General features: G+C 40.2%; 1 protein-coding gene and 1 long non-coding RNA gene across 9 annotated transcripts in view; one reads left to right on the top strand and one right to left on the bottom strand.

The window, feature by feature from the left end:
- Nucleotides 1-21,137, bottom strand: part of ELMO1 (engulfment and cell motility 1) — a 555,188-nt gene that overhangs the window by 116,750 nt on the left and 417,301 nt on the right. The gene's annotated exons all lie outside the window — the stretch shown is intronic.
- On the top strand, nt 7,751-15,160 carry LOC146395018 (uncharacterized). Its single transcript, XR_014834257.1, has 2 exons — nt 7,751-9,301; nt 9,995-15,160. It is a non-coding gene; the product is annotated as an uncharacterized LOC146395018 (long non-coding RNA).

The following is a 21,137-nucleotide window of genomic DNA, read 5'->3' as shown; positions in this document are numbered from 1 at the left end:
AACACTGATGTAGATCATCTAGTCCAGGGTCCCTTGCAGCTTCTTACCTACAGCTGTGAAAACTATTTTTTAATCTCTCAATATACTTGGAGATAATTAAGTGTGCTGTGAGGAAGTCGCCCCTTCCACACACATATATATGTGACATATACATTAATGACGACTTCGGAATATATGTATTGATGACGTGTATCAAGTGGAGGAGAGAGGATAGATATGAAAGAAGACAAAACAGATTTTCTATTGAGAATCATACTGCAATGTACATGCACGAGTATAATTTGACAAATCAGGTGTGCTAGAAAAATAGGTAATCTCTACTACCTGACAGAAGAAATAAGCTTCTTTCAGGTTGAGGATCAAATTTCTCTCTCATTTTATATCCCTACAGAGGAAGATGCTACACAAAAATCTTCACTCTTTGGCATGCAAACATTATTAATTCAGCAAATATTTACCCGTGTCCACCATGAACCAGGGACTGGGGACCCAGTGGAAACAAGACAGAGATTCTGGCTTTCCAGAAATTCAACTTTCGTGGAGACAGAAAGAAAAACTAATCAAAATTGTTTTACAACCCAACTCTGTATTTTCTAAGAGTATTACTGATGATATTAATGACAATATAGGGTGTTCACATTACCTGGCATGAAAATTAGGGGGTGTTAGTCCACCAAACTCCTTGAGACTTAGCAAGAGAGGAGATGAAATAAACCTCTATTATTACAATATCTTCTTTAGTCTCACAAATTGACCTATTTTTTTAAAAAAGAAAAAACTTCAACATTACTTCCAAGAAAACACGCAGCCATTCCAAAATATTTTTCTTTTTTTTTCAGTTTGATGATATTTATGAATACCATTTTCTATAAAAAAATACAAATACTCCAGTGGCTTTAAAGTATTTTTCTAAGGATGAAAAATTTTAAATGTCTTCAATTTAAAAAAAAGTTTCACGTGGTCCTTTAATATGATTTAAACAAAATACCCTCTTGCCCCTCTGCCCAACAGAACAATACTTGATACTCTGAACTTTTGTTTTAAGTTAAAGTTTAGCTGATTTACAGTGTTGTGTCAATTTCTGCTGTACACATTCTTTTTCTCATAATTCATCATGTTCTATCCTCAGAAGATACATAAACCCCTATGTTCACTGCAGCACTAGTCATAATAGCTAAGACATGGAAATAACCTAAATGTCCATCAACAGATGAAAAGATTAAGAAGATGAGGTACATATATACAATGGAATACTATTTAGCCATGAAAAGAACAAAATAATGCCATTTTCAGCAACATGGATGCAACTAGAGATTCACATACTAAGTGAAGTCAGAAAGACAAATACCATATGACACCACTTACACATGAAAACTAAAATATGGTACAACGGAACATATCTATGGAATAGAAACAGATTCACAGACACAGAGAGCAGACTTTTGCCAACGGGGAGTGGAAAGGAAGTGGGATGGACAGGGAGTTTGGGGTTAATGGATGCAAACTATTACATTTAGAGTGGACACTCTGAACTTTGACACAGCCACGCACACAGTAGTCTCTAGACTACTGTTTTCTATTGGCTGAGAAGAGAAAATCCTGACTCAGCCAAAAAAAAGCTTTCATAGCTTAAAGACTGTGCTACTTAATTAAATTAGGCATCCTAAATGGAAAAGATTTTCTAATCTATACTTGCAAACATGCTGCTCTTTGGCAGCATGCTTTTGAAATTTTTCCTAAAATAATCACATTGTGCTGGATAATTTTAAGCTGTGGCTAAGGGAAGTTTTCTGCTATAGCTGGCCCCCCCTGCTCTAGAGAGGGTTCCCGGGCGACCACTGTTCCTATGTGCCTATCCTACTATGACTCATGAGGGGCCAAGCTGCTTGCACTGAAATTACAGGGGAGGTTTAAAACATACAGATTCTCAGGACTCATCCTGGGTAACTTAGTCCAGAAACAGAGGCCTGTAATGCCACGCTGTGGGGTTAGAATTTTATTTAGACAGCAACGCGGCTGCACCACAAACTTTGAGGCAGAGCAAGGCATCACAGGATTTACATTAAAATGAAATATGAAAGATGGATTAGAGGGTGAGCCAAACCCGAGAAGAGGAGAACATTTAGGAAAGTCTATAGGGATCCAGAGTCAGTGATTAGGGCCAGAAAAACTAAGTGGGAGGAAGGCAGTGTACAGATTCAGGACATTTTTTAGGAGGCAGAACTAAAGGAACATGGTGAATAATTAGAAGTGGTAGGTGTTGAAAAAACAGAAGGAGCTGACAATGCCATCCATGCTCTGGCTTGGGTTACTGACTTATGGGATTTAACTGGGTTGGAGTGGGAAGAAAGAAAAACAAGTGAGAATCAAAAATTCAGGAACTCATCTGGTGCTTTGAAGCACCCCTCTCCTTCTGCATAAAGGATAGCTCAGTATCACCTGCAATTAGAGGAAAAGCTTTGGGTATGTGTGTAACTCAGAACTGGGATGGTTATGCCAAATCATGGTTCCCTCCACTTCTGGAAAAATATTACAAATTGGAAAAGCATGAAAAGGCGTATTTTGAAGACTCATCCCAGTATTGATTCTAACATTGGAACAACCTATGTGTCAACCCCAGAAGATTGGCTAAATAAATAACGATACATCTATACACCGGAGAGCCATGTAGCAATTACTAATGACATCATGACCAGGATGTCTGTCTCCACGTTTAAAGAGATAAGGGGACCACAGAATGGTTTAGACGGTGCGATCTCCCCATCCACAAACAGAAAAACACCTGAGAGAACATAGATTAAAAGCGTTTCTATCTGAATAGATGAATTATATGTTTTTCCTTTCGTTTTTCCTGCATTTTCTATTTTCACCCATAAACTTGAATAGTTCTTTACAAAACACGTACTGTCAAAATATATCCTTTTTCCTATTAAAGAACAAAAACACTACTCAATTTTCAGAACCATGTCAATTTTTCACCTACCCATCTGATATCCCAAGTATAGGAGTCTTTTCAATTAGCAATGGAACGTCTGCATCCCAGGCTCTGACAAAGAGTCCCCTTTAAACTGAGCGAGGACCAGCTCTTGTGAGAGGAGCAAGGGCAGAGAAAGCAAGCCTACAGAACCCACCCTGCTGCCCTGCCCCTGGGTACCATGTGTGAAGTCCTTCGCTTCTGGAAAAGCTATCCACCTGGCTAGTTACTCTTATCTCAAACCATGAAATTCCTGCAGAGTCATGCTTTAATGCTACACCTGTGGTTGATGCAAAATTCCATGAAAGCCCATTTCTGGAGACTTGGAAACTAATCTTATATCTCTAACTTTGTAGGGTAGTTATTTGTGTATGTTTGTTATACACCTTAGTAAACTGCAAGCTCATGGAAGGCAGAATTTATGTCTGATTATGGTTTGTATTCCCTAGAGTGTCAATAGTTTGCATATATTAGGTGTTCAATATTCATAAAGAGAATTATTGATGTTTCTTGTATAAGATCCAATGGAATACATTATGTTGTAAATTTATTTTGGAAGTTTTTTCCCTTAAGAATGGATCGCCTTCCCTTTTAACTAATTAGAATTACACAAGCCATCATTTTTCTTTTTTTTACCCTGGCTTTGAGAAAACACAGAACTATGTTTTGTGTGTTTTTTTTTTTTAATCATAGTTGATTTACAATGTTGTGCCAATTTCTGCTGTATAGCAAAGAGATCCAGTCATACGTGTGTGTGTGTTTATTCCCTTTCTTATGTTATCTTCCATCATAGTCTATCTCAAGAGACAGGTATAGTTCCCTATGCTATACGGTAGGACCTCATTGCTTATCCATTCTAAATGTAATAGTTTACATCTATCAACCCCAAACTCCCTGTCCATCCCACTCTCTCTCCCTTCCCCCTTGGCAACCACAAGTCTGTTCTCTGTGTCTGTGAGCCAGTCAGAACAACATTTTTAATTCTCAATCCCACACTACCTGTTATTACTTCATTCTCCCTCTAAATGGTCTTGAGCTTTTATTTGAATGGGTCTGGGTTTAGGCATCATATGTATGAGTGACCTCAAAGCCATTTTGGACATTGATGAAATAAAAATATTAAAAGCTTAATCGTATGTGGTTTAATAATAAATCTTTAAATCAAGATTAAAAGTACATTTAAAATAAAATGAGAAATACAGAATTTCCATCATGGCCTACAAGATGCTCCATCAGTGGGCTTCCTTACCCTTGACCTCTCTGCGTGTCACAGCCTCCCCCCTGCCTCCCCGCCCCATTCTTGCTGGGCTCCAGCTGCCTGCCTGCCAGACATGCCTTGAATACCCCTGCCTCAGGACTTTCAGGAGATTTCTCTGCCTGACACACTCCCAAGATCTGCGTGTGGCCACTCTTTCTCAGCCACTCATTCTAGCTCCTTACCCAATGGTCCTTCCTATGTTAGCCCCTTCCCTTCTTCCATCATTCTTTACTTTCCTTATAGCACCAACCACTCCCCCTGGCCTGGCTGTCTCTCTTGCTGTCTCTCTGAGCACATCTCTTGGCCCCTCCCATTCACTGAAGTATCCCCAGTTCCTAGAAGAGGGCCTGGCAATGGGCACTGAAAAAAAATATTTGTCCTATCAAAGAATGAATGAATATTTAAAGGCATATACCCCCCCCCAAGTAATAAAGAAGAAACCTTGTTCTTTCTCCCAGAAGACTAATTTCAAACTTAGCTATGGGGAGAGGCACTGGGAAAAAAGCTTAGGGTGGGGGACCTCTGAGATGTCCAACCTTATCTCCATCACAGAGATGTACTTTCCTGGGCTTTATGAGTAGGTGTCCACTCTGTCTACAATAAGAGTTCTGCGGCTAAAATAAAATGTGGAAAGCAATGATCAACATAAGTAATAAGCCTTCAAAAGACTCCTGTCTCAAGTTAGTACAGAAAATTGGAATCGAGTTGTTATAAAAACATAGTCCCAATTACTATAGGTTGCCTTGTAATGATGACAGTGGAAAGGTCCAAATGCTACTGAAACCCATTCAAAACATCATTTCCTCTGCATTACCTAGGAGATCATTAACATCACTTTGGAGCATCACATTTGCCTGTCTGATATGACCTTAATTGGAACCAGGCATATCTCCCTACATGAGGAGTGCCGGGCTATTAGATATACACTACTGGATAGAACGCTTGCATTTTCATGTCTTGATCCTCCCATACTGCCTGTGTTAGTGTTTCATTTTTTTCCTTGCAGAATGCCTTCAAAGAAAGGCTCTGAAGGAAAAATGAATACAGTTCATTTATTTTTAAACTCTGCCCAATCATCTCAGTCAAGCAATAGAAAGGAAAAGAGGAAAGTGCTTGCTGTAATAGAGCCATATTTTTTCTGCAGCTCCTCCATTAATTCTTAGGACCTCTAGCTGCCTTCCTTTCAGAATGCAACCCCATTCAAATCTTACATTATCTTGCCTACTTTCAGCTGTTCATTATTGCAGAAGCCAGGCCATAATGGCATTCTGCCAACATGAGTTTTAAGGTCACTTTTATACGCCCTGACTATATACCTTGGAAACCATTTGTGAATCAGAAATCAGACCTGAATCAATGGGTCAGCTCAAAGGTTATTTATATTTGGCATCCTTTGTATAGCACTGAATATTAGGACCACAGGTTTTTCAGGCGAGACTCCTGAAAACTTGGTCCACCAACGCTGCTGCTCAAATAACGGTTTCATACGATAAGAATACTCCTTCCTGAAGCAGAGGCAGCAGTGGAAACCGCCAATCTGTGAGTCCCCAAGAAGAAGGCTCTTTTCTCTCTCAATCAATAATGATGACAAATCTATTCTCTAAAACTTTACATGTAAATGATAAATGATTAGGGTAATGTGTTGATATTAATATGAACAGTCTTCTCTTTCCTGCAAGTACTATTAACATCAGTGAATTGAATTAATGTGCCATTTGACAGTTTTGAACAAAGAAGTGGTGAAAGGGATTGCTAAAGGCTCCAGAGAAATAATGAAAAGAAACTTTGACCACGAAACGAATTATTCTACAAACGGACCAGAATAGAAACACCCATTAGAATTAGGGCCAGTTTTATTTAGGAGATCCGTTAACCATCTGGAAAACATGATAAACAGCATGTTGATGAAATAAACAGGCTGTTCCCAATGGGCTGGCTATCTAGAAACTGGAGAGAGAAATCTAAAATATGGAGGATGTTTAGAAATATGAATGGAGAATAATGAAACACCAATGCCCAAGCACAACTGGCTTGTTTGTCATTTATACTCCCATGTATTGGCAGGAAGAAAAGTAGCAGCAGGTGTGCTCACAAGTGTTCATTGTAGAAAATGAATACAAACACCTCTGGCTTCTATGCCTTTTGAAAATGAAGACGAATTCAGTTTATAAGAATTTCTTTCTTCTCACATTGCCTCTCTTATCTAAATCATATGGAGATATATAATCTAGGTCAATAGACCCAAATTTGAATATTTTAATTACCTTGGCTACTTGTTAGAAGAGGTATATATATTCCGAGCCGTATTTCGGATGTGGAGGCCAGCAATTATGTGTCATTAAAAAGCACCTCCGTTAACTCAGGCTGGCATCAGTTTTAAGCCTCTTGGACAAGTCATTTTAGGAGATTTGTTAAATTGCCACTAGGGGGAGTGTTGGCCAAGCTTTGTGCTTTTGGTAAAGGGAGGGTGCTGACTGCCTCCAGAAGCTTAGCTATAACAGAAAGAAAGGATAAAGAGACAAAGGGAGGGAAGTGTTCCCTGGTGAGTAGGAGGTAGTTTTAGTAGGGATTTAAATATCTGTCAAGGAACAGCTGATTTCTTCGGGATTAATGATAAAAGGCCCATGATGGAAGCACAGGGATACCAAAAACCTTAGTTTTTGGAAAAAGCATGTCCTCCTAGCTAGTACCTTCTCCCTCCATCTCTAATTCATTCCCGCTCAGGGGAATGGAAAGTAAACACACTACCCAGTGAACATTAGAGTCTATGGCATCCTCAGTCTTAACATGTCATGCACACATGGTTTCTATATGTGCTTCTCTTGTTAAATATTTTTCAATTGTTTTATATTAAAAATTCTCCTGTTACTGCAGCAATTTTATTGTCTAATTACAAAAAATTGCAAACTTATTGAGGAATATTTGGAAGATACACAAGGAAGTAGATAAAGATCACTTGTCATACCTTCACTCAAATAATAAATGTTAACCTTGTGATGCTGTCTTCCAGAATTATTTCAGTTCATAATTACATGTTTTTTCTTGACGAAATCATTCCATTTTTGTGTCCCGCCCCCCCCCACAAACATTAAAATCAACAGCATACTACTGTGACGATGGTCTTCCTAAACTCCGTCTCCTATCAAGGATTATCTTTCTAAATTTCTGTTTTCCTTATGATAAACACTATTTAATTTTGGAATAAGAGAGTTCAAGGATCATAGAAAGTTGTAAGTTCTTCATATTGCCATTTTCAGGAAGATTGTACAAGTATATATTTCAACCAACAAAGTAAGAGAATTTGCTTTGCTAGCAATTTATATATTTTGTTTCAAATATATCATCTTCACAGGAGGCCTATAATTATTTTGTCTGTGTGTCTGTGTGTGCCACACCAAATGAGCTTTATCCAGGATGACAGCGTATTACCATACATCAAATTCATTAATAATATTTTAGTCACCTAATGCCTATTTTCGTCTCATATTATAAAATTGTTTCTTCATGTTTTCTCTGTATTTTCTTTGGTAAAATTGTCCAGGGTTATTACTTATTTAAAAGAAGTTGTTCTTGAATTCACTGTTATTTCTATTATTTCTCTTCTTCTAGTTTATTGTTTATTATATCTTTCCCCTTGCCCCTTCTTTGTTCTTCTGTTGTTATTGTCTAACTTCAGTTAAACCCTTAATTTTTAATCTTTCCATAAAAATGAAGATTTTTAGAGCTATAAATATACCAGTTGAGGACAGCTTTGGCTGTATCTTTTCAGTTTTGTCGTGCTATGCTCTCACTGTCATTACTTTCTAAATAGCCTCTAATAGTAGCTTTTACTTCTTTTTTGATTCAGTGGTCACTTAGAAACTTGTTACTTTCAGGATTTTATTAAGGACCTTTGACCAGGTAAGTGACACATTTTTTTTTTAAAAAAACTGTATGGATACTTGAAAAGAAGGCATACATTCAGTGTAAGGCATCAATTCAACATGGACCCACTGGCTGACATTTAATTATGTTTTAAAATAATTCTATTTGTTCGCTTTGAAACATAATACAGTAATAATGCAATGATGTTTTAGCATAGCTATGTTTTTGTTCATTAAGTTTTTCTTTTGATGATACTGACATGCTGTGAATATTCATGACAATTTTATTTTTATTACTTGTTTGAACATTTTTATCTATGAAATGATTCCTTGTTCCATTTAATACTTTTAGGCTTAATTTCTTCTTTGATGTCCATATTACTATTTCTACTTTCTTTGTCTCTCACTTATGTACCATATTTTTCCTTAATTTTTCCTACCATTTACTTATGTAGTTATTTTGTGATTAGAATATGATTGGATATTGTTTTTTTTTATTTTTTTATTTTTGGCCATGCCCATGGCATGCAGAGGTTCCCAAGCCAGGGATCAAACCAAACTGACAGCAGTGACAAGGCCAAATCCTTAAATAGTAGGTCATCAGAGAATTCCTTGTATATTGTTTTTTTAATCCAATTTAGGATTTTTATCTTTTTCCAGGAAGTCTAACCTAGTATGTATATGGCCACAATGGGTGGTATCTATCACCTTTCTTCTCTATTTCTATGCTTTAACTTGATGCACATCAGAATCACCTTAGGAAGTTGGTGGTGGTGGGGGTGTGTGTGCGTGTTATTTTTAAACACAATTAAGCCTCATTTGAAATTCTGGTTTATAATGCTAAGGTAGTCCAGGGGCTGGATCTCTCAAAAAAAAAAAAAAAAAAAATCAGTAAGTGATCATAAAGTACACCAAGGAACAAGAATCACTTCTTTAAATATTTCTAAAACAAATTCTATTTCTCCCATAATTAAATTCAATAGTAAACACACATTCCTTTATTGATAATGTTGTAAATGTTTGATTTTTACTAATATTTTATCAAGATTTATATTTTAAAGAATTCACTCTGTTGATTAAATTAAAATAAATATGAGTCAATGCATACTGCGAAAATATGTGTGGAAGAGCATTGTATTAAAAATAAAAGTCCCCGGAGTTCCCGTCGTGGCGCAGTGGTTAACGAATCCGACTAGGAACCATGAGGTTGCGGGTTCGGTCCCTGCCCTTGCTCAGTGGGTTAACGATCCGGCGTTGCCGTGAGCTGTGGTGTAGGTTGCAGACGTGGCTCGGATCCCGCGTTGCTGTGGCTCTGGCGTAGGCCGGTGGCTACAGCTCCGATTCAACCCCTAGCCTGGGAACCTCCATATGCCGCGGGAGCGGCTCAAGAAATAGCAACAATAACAACAACAACAACCAAAAAGACAAAAGACAAAAAATAAATAAATAAATAAAAAAAAAAGAAAAAAAATAAAAGTCCTTTTCTGGGTTCCCCAGTCTCATTCTCAGCATTACCCATTCTTGACACTGACTTACTCATTTTCCAGACTTTCCTTACATACATGCAAACACACACAGACACATCCACACACTTCCCTCCCACACACACATAGCAGGGATCATATGCATGCACAGTTCTCCTACCTTTTTTTTTTTTTTTTTTTTTGTCTTTTTACCATTTCTTGGGCCACTCCCGTGGCATATGGAGGTTCCCAGGTTAGGGGTCCAATCGGAGCTGTTGCCACCAGCCTACGCCAGAGCCACAGCAATGCGGGATCCGAGCCGCGTCTGCAACCTACACCACAGCTCACGGCAGTGCTGGATCCTTAACCCACTGAGCAAGGCCAGGGATTGAACCTGCAACCTCATGGTTCCTAGTCAGATTTGTTAACCACTGAGCCACGATGGGAATTCCTCTTCTACCTTCTTTGTTCACTGAGAAATAGTTCTTGATCATTTTCCCCTGTCAAATATAGTTCATTCTGTATAATAAACTCATATTATCATAATTCATTTAGACAGATTCCTCTTGGGTATGAGACATGATAACTTGGTTTGGGAAAGTCCATGCATGTGTAGAATGCAGGGCTCTTCACCATGAGCTGTTTTTCCTAAACATACTAGTTTTAGAATGGGGGTCTAGAACTTAGTTCTCTTGAAGCTCATAATTCTGTTATTAACTAGATAATACTGTTTAACTGGGTCACCATGCTGTAAGTAGAAAAAAAATAATGTATTGGGGAAATTTAAAAAAAATACTGTTCAATATGGTTTACTATGGTGTAAGCTTTTCACTGTTTTCTAAGATCCCCGAGAGCAAAGTCCAGACTGTGCTCTCTTCGGATCCTTCTTATTTACCAAACACAGGGCTCGGCACTTAGTTTTCACTTGATAAATGTTTTGTTGAATCAATGGATATTGGTGACAATGCAAAATGACTACACTTTTACTATTCTTCTGAAATAAAAGCTAAACCATTTCCTAAAATGAAAGAACAAAAACCCGAACCCAGCAACCTATGTATGTGGTGGTTCAAGGTCAGAGCCGGTCCCTCCGTGTGGAATCCCTTCTCCAGAACTCTGCCCCATGGGATCAGAAGAAGCAGTGGAGTCACTGAGAAGAACATGATGCACAGTGTAAGGCTGCCTGTGAAGAGACATCAGGGGAGAGGCCAGCAGAGCTGGACACCAGGATGGGCACACCATTCCAGCTGTCACCGCCCAGGGGATGGCCCTGCCCCCACAGAGCAGCTCTCCCTGCAACTATGAAGACTCGTTGGAGGAGGCTCCCTATGATCTTACAGTGCGAGAATAATTTCAACTGAAGGGAGCTTCAAAAGGACTAGCTGCAGAAGCCTTCTTTAACAAGGAATGAAAGGTCTGAAATCTTTGAATTTCACCAAACGCTATCGAAGAGGTTATGATAATTATCTACAAGTACTTAGCGCCAAGATGAGGCAAGAATGTCTTAAGGTATTTTATGGAAGTATGAGAAAGTCTTGGCAGGTAGGAAGTAGTTAAATAAAATTGCAAAAAATTACATTTCAGCGGGACATCTAGGAATATCTCCCTTATGTGTCAAACAGGAGTTCTGAAAGATATGCTTGAGCCATTTAAAGTCAAACTGGGCCAATTATTTAAGGACATAAGAGAAGAAATCATTTTAAATGGGGGAGAGGGTTTAGGAAGGGAAGCGAGGAGACAGCTAGTTTAATTAGTCACATTTTCTCCTGATGCTTTTTTTTTTTTTTTTTTTTGGGCCACGCCTGTGGCATATGGAGGTCCCCAGGCTAGGGGTCTAATTGGAGCCACAGCTGCTGGCCATGGCCACAGCCACAGCCACAGCAACATGGGATCAGAGCCGCATCTGCAACCCACACCACAGCTCATGGCAATGCTGGATCCTTAACCCACTAAGCGAGGCCAGGGATCAAACCCACAACCTCGTGGTTCCTAGTCTGACTCGTTTCTGCTGCGACACGATGGGAATACCCTCCTGATGCTTTGAAGGGTTGTATACACCTCACTTCCAGCTCTAGCTGGGAAAGACAGATTTCGAGATTCCAGTGACTCAGAAAAGCACTATCACCAAGAGATCAGTAAGCTTGGTGTTATTTACCTACCGAATTTACTCTTTAAAATGTGTTTGGTCAGCTGTGCTTGGCTTCTGTGACTGGCTGTATTTGTCCAAAGGCTAATTAGCTCAGAGGGTAGAAAGATCAGTGAGTTAATCCATAAACTTGAGTGACTGATGAAATCTAACTGCCAACTGGTACCACAGCAGATACTTTTTCTTTAAAGGATTAATGAGGCATGCCGGCTCTTCTCAAATATTAGCCTTTCCAAGAATAAGATGGGATGAAACAAGAGAAAAGACAGTCAGAGAGTTTTTTCCAAAAACTCTCTGCAAACATTTGTATGGAATTTTACAACTAAAACTTCCAGAATTCCAGAGCAGCATGTGGGTAGTACCCGCTAGGTGATTCACGGGTCTGGGGTGGTCTTAGATAAAAGTTGTTCTCTTGAGTCCTTCGTAACAAATGAACATTTCATTGTCGAGTACTCACCATGGGCCGAACGCTTAGCATTTTACATGTTGTTAATTCACTTGGTTCTCACAATAACCTAACAAGGCAGGCATGATTATTCTTTAATTTAACAAGTGAGACCATTCAGATTCGGTCCCCGAGCTCACACAGCGGGTAGGATTTAAACCCCAAAAGCTCTGGCTCCAGAGGTTTGGTAGGTTTTTGTAAAAAATATTTTGTTTATATTTTTGAAAATTAACATTTTTTATTAAAGTATAGTTGGTTTATAATGTTTCTTCAATTTCTGTTGTGCAGCGAAGGGACTCAATCCCATAAATTCCTTGTGCTGTACAGTAGAGCCCCATTGCCTATCCATTCCAGATGTAACAGTCTGCATCCCCAAACCCCAAACTGCCCGTCCACCCCACTCCCCTCTCCCCCCGGAACCACACGTCTGCTCCCTTTGGCCATGATCAAACATGTTTCTGTTTTGTAGACAGGATCATCTGTGCCATATGTTAGATTACACAAATGCGTTTTGATCTTAACCGCTATGCTGAACTGCTCTAAGGGAAAGGAAAGAGTTTGGGTCCAAGATCAAAGTTTTCCTGGCTCCAGTTCTCCTTTAGATGTACTCTGATTACAGCTTGTGTACGGATGGACCATGTCATGCAGCTATCGTAAAGATAAAAAATCACTGGGCTTCGGAGAGTCTATTAAAAGAATCTATGCTTTTGAGTGCACTGCATTAGTTTGCTAAGGCTGCTGTAAGAAAGTACCACAGACTAGGTAGGTGGCTTAAATGACAGAAATGTATTGTCTCACAGTGTGGAAGGTCAAGTCTGAAATCAAGGTGTCAGCAGGGCTGGGTCCTCCTGAGGGCTGTGGGGCACAGATCTACGCCAAGCCTCTCTTTGGTTTGTAGATGGCTGTCTTTCCCTATGTCTTTCTACATTGTCTTATCTCTATGTCCGATTTTCCCCCCTTTTATAAGGACACCAGTCATCTCGAATTAAGGCCCATTTTAATGACCTCACTGTACCTGGATTATCTCTGTAAAGACCCTATCTCCATATAAGGCCACGTTCTGAGGTGCTGATAGTTACAACTATCATCTTTTTTGAAACGACACAAGTCAACCCATAACACACATCAAGGTTGCAGGCAGGTTTCAACTCCCACTTGTGTGGTACAACATATAGTCAGTACAGCTGGAGCACAGCACAGGCTCCCATCAATTCTGAAATGCCCAGCCTTCTGCTTTCTCAAAGGCACTGTTGGGTATTTTTCCTCCTAGTTTCTGATGTAGGGACTAGTGAAGGAGTTGTCTGATCTGTAGGACTAAGTCCAGACATTTCAGAAACTACTCTTTGACACTGTCCTGTTTGAGTCCCCCATTGCCATCAGCTACCCCTTGAGGTTGTAGAATGGCTTATTAAGAGGTGGGGTACTTACATGGGGCTCAGTCTGCTCCATGAGAAAGAACAAACTTCAATCCATCATAGGATGCCCTTGGACTATGGAAAGCCATATCCCTGATCCTGTCTTCTAGAGTAGTGGTCCCCTAATTCTCTATTTTTAAAATCTATATGCCCCTTTCCACATTTTTTAAGTTGACTTTTGAAATATTTTATCAAAGTTGAAATAGTTGCAAAGAATTCAGTTTTCAGTGTATTATAATCATGATGTTTAAAAAATAAGACTGTCGATCGCTTTTAAAAATGCATCCTTAGGGAGTTCCCATTGTGGCACAGCGGAAAAGGATCTGACTAGTATCCATGAGGATGCAGGTTCTACCCCTGGCTTTGCTCAGTGAGTCGGGGATCCTGTGTTGCTGTGGTTGTGGCATAAGGTGCAGCTCAGATTCAACCCCTAGCTGGGAATTTCCATATGCTGTGGGTGTGGCCCTAAAAAGCAAAAAAGCAAAAAAAAAAAAAAAAAGCATCCTTGGATATGCATACAGCGGTGATTTGATACTCATAATTGCTCAAACATACATGAATAAGTTCTTCTTTAGTAGCTGGAAATTTTACATCCTCATTTTTCTCCTTTAATACAGGTCACTAAACTTTTTACGTATAAGGCCAAATATTATTTTAGGTTTTCCAAGCTGTGTCTGTCATTCCTACTCTACAATGCTGTTGCAGCAGGAGATCAGTCACAGATGATGCATAGACAAATGGGCATGGTTATATGCCAGTTGACTTTTATTTATAAGAATATGCAGCAGGTTTGATTTGGGCCATGAGTCACTTTTGCCAACCTCTGTCCTAGAACTCAAATTCCCATTTACTTCCCATTTCCCCCATTCTACCTAGATTCTACTCATATGGAATTTTATCATAATCGAATTTTATGCTTAAATGTCAGCTGTTAATCATGTTATCATACTTTTGTGAAACACGCACACACACATCTCAACTTGGCAGTCATATATACAGGCTTGAAAGTCAGCGAGACCTGGATTTGAATTTTACTCTGCCACTTACTAGGCGGATCATGAGCTGCCTCTTCTGCGTGTCTATTTCCTTATCTGTTAAAGGGGATATGATGTCTTTTAACATTGCTCTTAGTGCTGTTCTGAAACTGTTAGAAAAAAAGGATGGAGACTGAGTATCAGCACTGAAGGCGCCCTGATTCCCGACCTCCATCCATCCTCTGAGTGCAGGGGGGTCTACTCTTTGATAAAAACTAGTTCTCTTGATAGACTATGGCAGGTGGTCATTTAAAAATAATAGTTACACTAAAAATATTTTTTAAAGATTTGGGAAATTTCATTAAAAAGACTTATGCCTATGTAAAGTGCCTGGCACGTAGAACCACCAGACAAGTGTTTCTGACGTTGCTCTGGCCTTGACACAAGTGACTAGGAGTGAGGTTATGAAGGACAATTAACCAGGGATGGGAGACAGAGACCAATCACCACACACAGTTGGTGTGGTTATTGTATAATTACCTGCAGTGCTCAGGTTTGGGGATAATAGTTTTTCCTATCCACTGCTATTTATACCTCTACCCAGGTGACATGGAACTGCCACGGTTCTCCATCATCCTAGCTGCAAACTCCTTCTCTTTCGACAATTCTAACAATTCAGAAACCTCAGGTAAGGTGAAAACAGTTTGGTTCATCTAGGTTTCATCTTGCAGGTTGCTTTGCAAAGCTACGATCGTGCACAGCTCTTGAGTTTGCTCTTATAATTCAGATTTTCTTCTGTGTTCTTTTCAACTCTGTGCTAGAGAGGCCATAAAAGGAGGCTGGAGGGGAAGGAAGGCACAAGACAGGGGCTAATTTGTTTGTTTTCATCGATTTCTTTCAAGCTGTTTTCAAATAACTCTTACAAGGTCCCCATCTTTAAAAGTGGCTATTTATTCTTTATGTAAATAGGCATGGAAATGAATGCATAAGTGAATGCATGAGTGAATTAATGTAGATAATCTATTGGAAATTTTTCCTATCATAACCTCTGTATTCTGTGAAATTCCAACTTTGACACCAATGGCTGCAGGAAAAATAAACCTCCGTGCAGGTTGAGCCATAGATCTTCACTGATTATCTATGTTCGCAGATAATACCAAGGCCTGGAACTCACACACAGCAGACATTCAGCAAGCATTGGTTGTTGAATACATTGAGAGAGCCAGGAAATGTGGTCATTGTCTGTCGTTAACAGAGACATATTAGTCAGTCAGTTAATTTCTTTGAGCCTCACTTTCTTTACCTGGAATAAGATAACTGCATGCTGTTGCCCTCCCCTCCCTGCCCACAGAAACACTGGTCCCTAGGCACGAAAGCTGTCATCAGATGACATATATTTGTCATTCCAGGACTCATCTTTCTTCAAGATGTAGGATGTTATAGGATTACAGTAAGTAGATTACCGGATGTAACAGAGGAAGACATCACCTCTCTCTCTTGAGAACTAAGCAAGTCAGGGGTGTGAAGTGCCTGGCTGGGGTGGGGAGAGGATGGCAGTCCAGGGCTGGGAAGAAAGCTACCAAGAAGTGGCTGGAACCTGCATATCGAAGAATCCCAAATATGCATGTTTTTCAAAACCTTTAGTATGTTTTTCAAAAAGAAGAAGGATAGAGTTGGTGCTGTGTGGCACAGGCTTGGCTATCCAGAAGATTTACGGGCCATCTGCAGAGACCAAGAACATCTTGACTTACAAATGTAAAAAGCCACCAATTATTTATGGCAGTTCACAGCCTTCCTGAATGCCACAAGGCATCTGTCTAAAAGCACAATATCGCTTGATCCTGACTGGCTTCCAAAATCAGGAAAGCATACATCATCATCCTGGAGCTTCTGGTACTCTGCCTCCAGAAACATCATCCCAGGGATCCCTCCTCAAAAAACAAGGCTGAGTTGTTAGGTGATATTAGATTTGAAATAATAATAGCGATATCTTCTGTTACTATCCACGAAGCACATGGAAAATGCCACTTTATTCATTCTCTGGACATTTCTAGATGTCAGATTAGCGTAAATAACACCTTTGTTTCATCCATGAGGAAAAAACCCACTAAGATTGGAAAGGTAATATGGCAGGACCTAAATGTGACTAGTGGCTAAGCTGAGACTTTTGTTTGTTTGTTTTTCCCTTAATATCTGGCTGGCTTCCGGTGTTAGCAGGAAGTGTCTGAGAATGCAGAATAGGGGAATGATCTGAGAGCAGAGAGCATGCACACTGGTTGTCCAATGAGAGAACATCCCATAGCCAATGAGCTGAGGCAGACATCTGTGAGATATGAAAAATAAATAGCTTCTCCCCAAGGTATGTAATCATACTATCTTCTCCTTCTATAGTGCATTACGGTATGCTGATCACTCACCCAGACATCGCTCTAATTTTTATTCAATAGCCCTGTGAGAGATGCATCTTTACTGCACTTTTACAGATAGGGAAAACTAAGGTTCAGAGAGGTTAAGGAGCCATCTATAGAGTGCTTGGGAAATTTAGGGTGGACAGGGATTGTTCATAAGTTGGTTTTTGCAAAGCTTGTTGGGTCTAATTTGCAAAGGTATCAGAGCCTGGCTCATGGAATCGAGACTGGGGGCTTCTGCCCCTTCACCTCCAGCACTCTCTAAGTCTGGAAGAACATGGCCCTAGTACCGCTACAGTGGGTACTAGAAAGAGTGCCAGTGGACAGTACAAGATAACACCCCCACAACCCGAGCCTCAGATTAAAGCCTTAGGTCTTAGGGCAGCACCAGTGTTGGTGGCTTTTCAGACCACATCCTGCTTTGATATCACTCTTTGTAAGTGATAACACTTCTGAAATGCAGATTTCATACTGCTGGCCCACTAACCAAGAGTGGGCTCTAGTTCCCTTGCTGGGTCCTATGGACTGGCTAGTCCTAGTTAGAAATGATTTGCCCCAAGAGGCCCTAACTGGGGCTGCCAGCATGAAGGACATTAGCTGGTGGCTGGTGCTTCATTGCACCCAGGCAAGTGAATGTCAGAATCGCCCCAGATGCTACCTCAAATGTTTAACTAGAAGAATTCCAACCAAGTCAGGATGAAATTTTATTTCATTATGCTTCCAGGTCTGGGAATGATGCCAGTGAACTGCTCTCCTTGACAGGCCTCTCATCACTTATAGCTCAAAGGAAGAGAAAAGTGAGCTCCCAAAGTGCCAGGCTGCAGCCCTCCTTGTCAGATAGCAACACCTCCATGGAACAGCTGAGCAAGGGGATGAGTAAAGACCTGTCATTCCCTTATCGCTGGAACCCTGAACACTGAGGATAATTCCGTGTATGTTCCTTTCCAACATCCTGCATAAGGCACAGAGCTGAGGAAAAGACCTAGGAGAGGGATGAAAAATCAGTTTCAGCTATGAGCCAATTCTGATAGCTTGGCAGTGGCTGAGGAAGCTTGTGTTAAGAAGGATTCCAAAACTCTATCTGGGTACCATGGAAAGACAGCTATGATCATGGAGCATAGGCCTTAGAGGATGGATTATTTGGAAGTTTGACACATATACGACCTTGGAAGTCACCACGTCTAAACTCCTTTTTACATGTGAAGATGCTGAGGATCACAGGGTTAAGTGACCTGTAAAAATTAGTTCTTAAACTAAAGACCTTCCACAACACAAGGTCTTAGATTCTAGATTACTGCTCTGTCATCTACACAAATACTCTTCTACTCCTGAATTTCTTGAATGTCACAGATTATTTGAAATAAGCTAGCATATTAGTGAACTTTGAAATCCTATGGTAATGCAAGGACAATGATTATAATGATAATTTTGCTTATGAAACATCCAGCTAGTTCCCAGGGTCTCTGCACCCTCTGAAATCCCAGAGCACTTCTTTCTGCTCGTGACTGAGTGGATTAGCCCTTGGCTTGGCCAAATAATCAGCAGATTCACAAAGCAAGTTATCTTGCTCTTAAGATCCAGTCCCCGCTTACGGTTTAATCTACTTGGACTGCCCCTGTTGCCTTAGGAAAAAAGATTAAGCTATGCCATGAAAAGAAAGAAGTTGCAAAGGACTTAGACAATTTAATCCAACAAACATTTGTTGAGTGCTTAGGTGCACAAGGCCTTCTCTCTGACAATTCTGCCCAACATGCTGGAAGTGGGTAGAGACGGACCAGAAGGTATCCCTGATGTTACGGATGATAAAGAAAGATAGGGATTTGTTTCCTTTCTCAATGTTTTGTGTTATTCCTAAAAGAGCTCTTTATTAATGGAAGGTTTAAAGCACCAAGCTTAGCATAAGCTTTATCCTTCGACCTGCAGATTTGGCTGAAATCATGCTCTTTAGGAGGCTGGGACTGGGTGCCGCTAAGAAGGCTTTGCAGCACGATTTAGATCTAGTTATTGAAGGGGTTGATACTGTTTTCATGGTTGGTTTTATATATCTTAAAAAAGAAAACTTTGGATAAGGCTCACATCTAAGGTAAAGATTTGAAGACCGAATTAACAGGGAGAACTATGGAGTCAGTAATTTCCAGCTCAACAAAATTTGCAGAATCGAATCCACTGACAAGCAATTAAATCATCCCTTAGTCTCAGTTTATACTTGTCTCCCTAAAGAATTATCTGTTCGCAGCAGAGTTACTTTCTCTCAATTGCGGTTTGCTTAGCATATTATTAAAATGAGACCCATGCTCCCTGAACATACTGAGTTGAGGGAGGTAGTTCCAAAGTGCAGAGTGGCAGGGCCAAGATACCTGGGGGCTGGAAAATGACACAGATGGTGTGCTGACTTTCTGTAATGGGAAATGGCACACCTTTTAGTTCCTTCATGCCAAACAGCGCAATGGAGAAACCAAGATTTAGCTAGATGCTGTCTTTGATACATACCACAGTTAAGTGCAAAAATAAGCACATCTGTGAATACTGGTGCTCTGTTTGCCGCTTTGTTACCAGGGCAGGTCAGCCAGGTACTTCATGGAGGTAAGAGAGAGGAAGGTGCCACAGCCTGATGGGGAAGTGAGAGAAGTAACCCGACTCAAGAGAACGGTTCTGGAGGGCCCAGCACTCCTCTGCCTGATAGAGTAACTGCTAACCCCCCGTGGCTACAGGAACCATGAATCATGGCTAGTGTGACTGTGCCGTTGTGGCTTTTTGTGTTTTGTTTTGCTTTTTTTGTTTGTTTCTGAGTTTTAAATTTTCTTTAATTTTAGCTAATTTTAATTTAAAAATTGGTACTTCAGTTATTACAAAACTCTTAAGTATGTTTAGAACAACTTATGTTCCTGAGTCTACTTTTTATAACTGTAAATGTCCTGAAATCTAAATACAGATTTCCTGTGAAAAGTCAGTATCCAAGTTGTGCTGTGCTATAAGTGTAAGAGATATATCAGATTCAAAGACTTATCATGAAAAACTGAATGTAAATATGTTGTTAATAATTTCATAGCTGTATGTTGAAGTGATAATATTTTGGACATACCGGGTTGAGTAATACATATTAAAATGATTGGGGTTTGGTTTGTTTGTTTTCTTTACGTTTTAACATGACTATTAAAAAAATTGATAATACATAGATAACTTGCATTGTATTCCCCCTAGACAGTGCTGGTCAAGAAAGATCTGCCATATTATTCCTGAAGACCATTATTTTTTGAATAGTTAATAAGATTTTCTTTTACACATAGGCATACCTGGTATAACAGTAGAAACTGCATAATATGAAGTATGTATAACAAATAACCCATGTTTTTAAAACCTGCTACTGAGACCCTTACAGATTCCTTTTCCATATAGCAATGTGAGCTGGCTTATTTGCTCTGGTCTTTTATTTCATTGTATGGAATTGGAACTTTGAGGAGATCAATACTTTTTCTTTTTCCCTCTAGTGGCCTAACCTTCCCTTTCATTTGTCATTAGCAGGTCTTCACCGGGGATGCCAGGTTATAAAACCGACAGAAATGGAGAAGCTCTGGTGGAGGTGGGAGTTGAAGCCTCCCAGTCACCCCCCAACTCCACATTACCCCAGCCCCCTGAAGGCCCCCACCTCTGAGGGGCACACTTTGAAAACTGTGTCACTCAATGATTTCCACACTTCATCTTCCCAGTCTTCAGGTGCTGCATCTTGGCTTGTCCACTGCAGTCTCTTTCTGAGCTGGGACCATCACTCCTGATCACAAGATCTTCAGAATGTGTGGTAGCCCTGGTGATTCCCACAGCCCCTGCAGGTCAGGCACACCCCCAAGCTGGCTGCCCTGTTGTTTCCAGCCCCACGGGACCCTCACCATCGCTATGGTAACAGCAAACCATTCCTGGCAAAAGCAAGCAAAGGGCAGCCTCTGAGCTGGTGACCTTCCACCTCTCACAGACAGCCCAGGAGGAGCTGGTCGCATAGAGGACTGACCCAGTTCCTCACAGTCAGATAAACGCTCTGCAGAATGAGGGGCACCTCGCACAGGAACACAAGGGGGGGGAACAAAGGCAGCATTTTGGTGACAGCTTTTTACTTAGTTCAAACTCCTTTGCTTAAATGGCATTATTAATAATTCACCCAACCACCCCGACTGCCTTTCCAATTTGACTTTAATTATT

Source organism: Sus scrofa, chromosome 18 (genome assembly GCF_054392235.1).
Source record: "Sus scrofa isolate SSC_HxYL_T2T_F1_AM1 chromosome 18, Sscrofa_HxYL_maternal_Yorkshire_Landrace_v2.0, whole genome shotgun sequence".
NCBI lineage: Eukaryota > Metazoa > Chordata > Mammalia > Artiodactyla > Suidae > Sus > Sus scrofa.
Note: the sequence above shows the minus strand (reverse complement) of the source record. Positions and strands in the feature narration are given on the sequence as shown.